This window comes from Corvus moneduloides, chromosome 1, assembly GCF_009650955.1.
Source record: "Corvus moneduloides isolate bCorMon1 chromosome 1, bCorMon1.pri, whole genome shotgun sequence".
Lineage (NCBI taxonomy): Eukaryota > Metazoa > Chordata > Aves > Passeriformes > Corvidae > Corvus > Corvus moneduloides.
In genome coordinates, this window is record NC_045476.1 from 39824436 (window position 1) to 39830435 (window position 6000).

Below are 6000 nucleotides of genomic sequence, written 5' to 3' on the forward strand. Positions count from 1 at the left end.
CCACCTACTCTGAAACTCTTAACTTGAAAGTAACTTCAAAGTTCTATCAACCTGGAGGTCCTTTAAGGTGAAAGATTTGTCCCTCGGGGTTCTTGATCTTTTTTTTCTGTACTGCTGTTAAGCTTGGTTATATAAGACTGAGGAAAAAAATGGTAAAAGTGCCTGTACAGAAAATAGACGTGCCTTCAATCATAAGGAGCTCAGAAACGCTTTTTCTACACCATTTACTTGTTTTTAATGGTACTGTCTTCCCCAGAACATCTTTGTGTATGACTGCAGCAATTCATCCAGTGTTTTCGTTCCTATCACTTGGCAGCTGCTGAGGCAGCTGGGACTTTTCTAGGATATAAGGTGTACAGTAATCCTTGGGAGCTGGGATTGTCCTGAAGAGTGACCTTGTAGCGGTATAAAACATGACTAAAGGGTTGTGTCTGCCCTAGCAGTGCACCATGAGAGCAAGGCATCAAAGATTTAGGCACTGCTGGGGGCAGAGAGCATTCAGTGCCTTAAAGGAAGGCTGGGCTCTGTAACACCACACCTGACAGGCAGTATTTCTGTCAAAGTACTGTTTTACACAATTTGGCCGAAATGGGAGAAGAGCAGTAACAATATATTGGGTTTTGATACCTACACTGCATTTCTGGCTGGGTGTTCCATGTCACCATGTCATCTGGTGCTCCTTTATCAACTCATGAAACCTCTCTGCAGCCTGCAGGTCTCTCTTGTGGGCAGTCCACCTTCCTTTCAGTCCACGAGCATTGTACAGCCCTCTGTGCTGGTTCCTCCTTTTTGCAAACCTACGGGGAATACGAAAAACTACAGGAGTGCAGTTTATTTCCGAAGGTTACCACACGATGGCAACGTTAGCCCTAAATAAGGTTGTTCCTAAGGCCAGGCGACTGTGCTGCCTTCCCGTGCAAGGAATGGTGCCGAACAGAAGGGATGGCACAAACACTTGAGAGCAGTGAATGTGCTTAGCCAATTCTTCATTTTGCCTTTATAGTTGACTAAGTTGTACTTCGCTGGACTATGGATAGGCTTCTTAATTTACTTTGTGGAGCTGAGTGTAAAGAAATGGGATGTGCTGTTTAGAAAGAGTTTAAAGTGAAGTCTCTGTGTTTGTTTTCTCATATCGCTTCTTCATATCTGCATATCACATGCAGAACATGTAGTGGGCTTGCTGGGGGCAGAGGAGGGCGTCTACCCCATCCCAGTTTACTCCTGAGATCAGCAGATAATTGCTGTACTTGGCAAACGCAGTTCAAATCTCTGGGCTGCAAAGTCTGGGAGATGTGAGCAATTCTAGGAGTAGGATTGGACCCCTTGGCATGATCTGTAGTTAAAAGGTGTAAAATCTGCTATTACCGTGAACCAGCTGCAGTTCTGGGCCAACTGATTTGCTGGTGATGCATATTTCCTCTTCTTGGAAAACGCTGTATTTGCATGCTTTTGGTTCTTGACTAGCATGTCTGTTACTGTGTTTGGTATCTGAATGTGTTTCAATTTTTTCATTGAGATGTAGTAGACCTGAAAGAGAAATCTCTGCATTTACTGATGGACTTGTGACAAATCTGGTCTAATTTATAGCTCTATTTATTTTGTCTTGCTTCAATTATAGTGCCCCTTAAATGCTTCCAGCCCTGTAAGGTTTCTCTGCTTTTCTCCTGTGCACATTGATAAAGTGTCTCTGAAAGCGCCACGTGCCTGCCTTTTATTGAGATGAAGAGGTGCTAATTTCTGTTCACAGCATTATTGGTATATGAGTAAGTACAGCTTGCAAGGAAGTGGTAAGTGGAGCAAATTACAGGGATGGCTGTGTGGTCTACTCATTTCAGGTCTTCAGCTTTTTGTTCTTCCATTCTGTAATTCCAGGGGGACGGAGGGGGGCTGGGTAGGTTTGTTTGGGGGTTTCATCTGGACATTCTTAATGTTGTTTTGAGCTTGAAGTTGCATATACTATTGTAACACTCAGGCACTTTTGAATTTATACTGGGATTTCCTGAAGCAAAAAGATCAGCTTTTATCTGTTTAAACACAACATCCGTGGTTGTGCTGCAGTCCTTGTCCCTGCTGTGACACAGACCCTGTGGGTACTGGTGATGTACCTGCACCCTTTCCCCTGTACGAGCTTCATTCCTGGGAGCTGTGCAACTTCAGTTCATGGTGTCCTTAAGTGGGAATGTGGCCCAACCTTCGCTTTGTGCAGTTGTCCCTGCTTTATATTCTTGTTTTAGATAAAAGAAGAGTTGGTCATCTTTACCTCACCCTCCTTTCAGTGATGATAAAACTGAGTGGGCTCCAGGCAAGTCTTTGCAGCAAACTCTCCCTCTTCCCCCATAAGCTTTCAGACCACTCTGGCCATCCAAGTTAGAGAAGTCTTCCACCTGCAGACAGCTATTTGTTCTGGTCACCAACATAAAAATTATGCCATTGCCACCAGCACAGAGCCACTTCCTCCTTCCTAAAGTGCATTGACCCAGTTCTTGTTACAGAGCAAGAACTTTTTAACATTTCCCCAGTAATCCCTGGTTGGAGGGTATTTTTCTGAATATTTTGTCCTGTAACTGTTCCTTACACATAGTGAGGAGAGGCCCTGACCTGCTCATCATGGCACTCAGCAGAGCTGAGCTCTTTCCTTGCATCCACTTTGGGCTGCTGGTGGAGCATGGGTGGTGTTTCAGGGCACTGTGCCCTGATGAAGGTTTCTGTGGCAGGATCTTATCAGGAAGCTCTGCTCTGATGAAAATGATAGATGCTTCAAAAAAGTAATGGTGTGCATATTTAAATAGCATGAAAGAATATTATCTTTGAGATCTGCTGGAGCTTTACCTAAGGCCACACAGTGGGAGAGCACAACATCTGAATATTTTTCACAATAACTCACCAGTCAAGACTTTCTAGAGCCACTGTTTGAACCTCCTATTTACATTGCTAGCTGTGTTACTGCCACAGTCAGGTGCTATGTAAAAGTGTTCTAAAGAATACATGGAAAATAGGCTTGAGGGCTTTTTCCTTATTTCTTCTCTTCCTCCCTGGAATCCCTGAATAACTTTACAGGGAGGGTTTTTTTTCCTTGTTTATCTTTTATTTCTACTGCTTGTCTCATTCACATTTCACATGTGAGTCTTAGCTCATCCTGAAAGTCTCTGCGGATAATGGAAAAAAAATCAGAGTTCATGGCATAATGAAATAAATTAAGTCTGACTAGCTGAAAGTGGCATCATTTTTGGTCTGGTTGCTTGAAGCATTTTTCAAGGTCCAGGGAGAGGCTGACAAGCTGCTTCTGCTGGCAATGCATGCAGATCCTCATCTCAGATGTGAGCAGGCTTCCTCAGGTCCTAGACACCTGAACATGACTTTGGAAGGAAGGATGTTCACACAGTGGATATGCCTGGTCTCTGCTGGCAGGTCTAGACTGGGAGGCAGAGTTGCATTTAAATGTTAATGCAGGCAATTGTGTCACAGCACAGTGATTCCCAACAGGAGACTTAAAAGCATCCACACACTCCAAGGTGCAAAATAATTCCTAGCATCCTATAGAAAATTGAGGTTGTGGGCAGAAGAAAGTCCCCGGTGCCCATGCCACAGGATAAGAGTGCCCAGGGTCACAGGCACTGCCAACAGCCCTGGGTGGTCACTACTCAGACAGGAAATTTGGTGTCTTCATGGTCCTCGGAAGGAGAACATAGCTGACAAGCTAGCCCCTGACAACCTGACCTTTCTGGCCACTCAAAACTTGCAAGCAGCTCTGCTCCAGGCCTATTGCTCTGTACCATTAGCAGATGATACAAAGCCATCCCTGGGGGCATGGACAGGATGAATTCTCCAAGCCATTCAGTTCCCTCCTCTCTTCTCCTATGCTGCTCCACTGGGAGTGACAAAGGTTCACAGCTCACTCCCTCTCCTGTCTGAAAGTTCCCAGAACCTAATCCTCTGATTATTAGGAACCTTCTAATTGTCAACCTAAATTTATTCATGACCGATTTATAACCAGGAGGCTCCACTTCTTGCTTCTGTAACTGCAGGGTTGTCAGGAAAGATTCATGAGCCCATATGTTGGTCAGACCCTGTTTTCAGCAGCCACAATTCAAAGCTCTCAGATTACATACTGCCTGATTGCTCCATGTGTTAATGCATACACTTTTCCCCTGTCATCCTAGCATCAGGGTGACAGAGGACTTGCCCTAGTGCAAAGGTATGTACGCAGCCAATAGAGTGTCTCTGTGGTCCCAACTCAAGCATATGCCAGTATCTCCTTCCAGGAGAAGAAAGAGATTGCTTCTGTCTTGTTTTCTCTCTCTTTTTGGGGGGGTGGAAATGTTCTATGCCTCAGTCTGTGCTCATTTTTCCCTTGTTTCTGTGTGGTGCTACAGGTTAGAGATGGAAGTTTGCTGAGATGCTCTGAGGAAAATGGAGTCATATGCTAGCTCGATGTCCCCTGGGCCTGGGACACTGGCACAAAGTGAATCCAGGAGGGCAGACTCTCCCCCCAGGATCTGGCCTGTTCACATGCAGAGGTAGGAATAGACCTCTGGCAAGGTCTTGAAGAGCCACAGCCACACTCTGTGGGGAGGCAGGGCATGCAGCACCAGTAGCTGCTAATGTGAATCTCAGGCAGCGATGCTCCATGCTCCCACCTGGCATTGTCTCTGCTCCCTTTTAGGCTTCCTGAAAGCTGTCTGCAGTTTTCAGCCATGCAGAGATCTCTGGATGGTGCAGGAAAACCTGCGTTCATTCACCCTGGCCCTGCCTGTGACGTGCAAGAGCAGGCAGGGATGAGCTGAGCTGTTCCCTGCAGAGCCCCATCATAGCTCCTTTTCTTTCCCCGGGCACCTCCAGAGTAAGATGAGCTTGGACAACTCGTTCTCAGGAGGCCAAGGGAATCAGCCCAGGAGCTCTTTGAATCCCCAAGACTAATTCTTAACCCAGCTAATCCCAAATAATTTGTGCACTAATTTTGCAACTCTTCATGAAGTTTGTCTGTGATGCTCCAGAGTTTCCAGTGACTTTCCCTGCCCACCTTGGTAGCACAAGTGGATGGCTATGCAAGCCTTTGTTAAGAAGAAGTGAGGAGCTATGAGTGTAACGATTGCCAGCTAACGATTTCATGGTCAGCCAAACTCACCACCTTCCCGAGGACAGCATGGCATCTGTGCTGCCAGGGCACATCTGAGTGTCTCCACAGCAACAGACACAGCACCATATGCCATTTTTATTTTGCAAACGGTATCATTTACGGGGACTGCTTTACATATTAGATGAGAAACTGTCTCAACAACACATCTCAAAATGAGACATCAGTGCTAAAGCTTTTATATGCTGTGGGGTGGAATTGTTCTTCATTCAACATCCCATATTTTCAAACAGTGATCCAGTTAAGGATACACAGACACACACACATTTATTTGCTAGTGAAGACTGCAGATGGTGCAGGATTAGTGGGATACTAAATAATAGAGATCTGAATCCCTTGATTTACATGGTGACAGTCCAGAAAAAAAGGTTTTTCTGATTCATTGAAGTGCTGGGGTAAATATCTAGAAAGGAGAAAGAGAGATGAAGAAAAGATAAAGCTTAAAAAAGGGGGATCCTTGCCTTGGGAAGGACCAACTGAAGAGGACAGAGGCGTCTGGGGTGAAAGGTAGAAAGTCAGTGTTGAAGTTCAAGTTGTTATAGCAGCTACTGGGAGCAAGGCAACCCAGAGGGATGGAACCCTGTTGGAGCACCCATGTTGTGCCACCTGGAAGGTTTGCCCTCTCCTATGGACTTAGGCTGCCACGACATGGCTGGACAGTCAGTGACTGTTTTCACATGGGTCTGAAGCTCAGTTGTTTCAAAAAGCTGGTGGAGGATGGAGGCTGAGACCCTTGGTGATGCAGAGTGGTTGGCTTTTCTTGGAGGAGCAGGCTAGGAAAACAGTTCCTTCTCTAACAACACAGCAAATGTCTTGGACATGGAACATGGGTAGTAAGATTTTTTTTCTTGCTGAACATGGGAGAG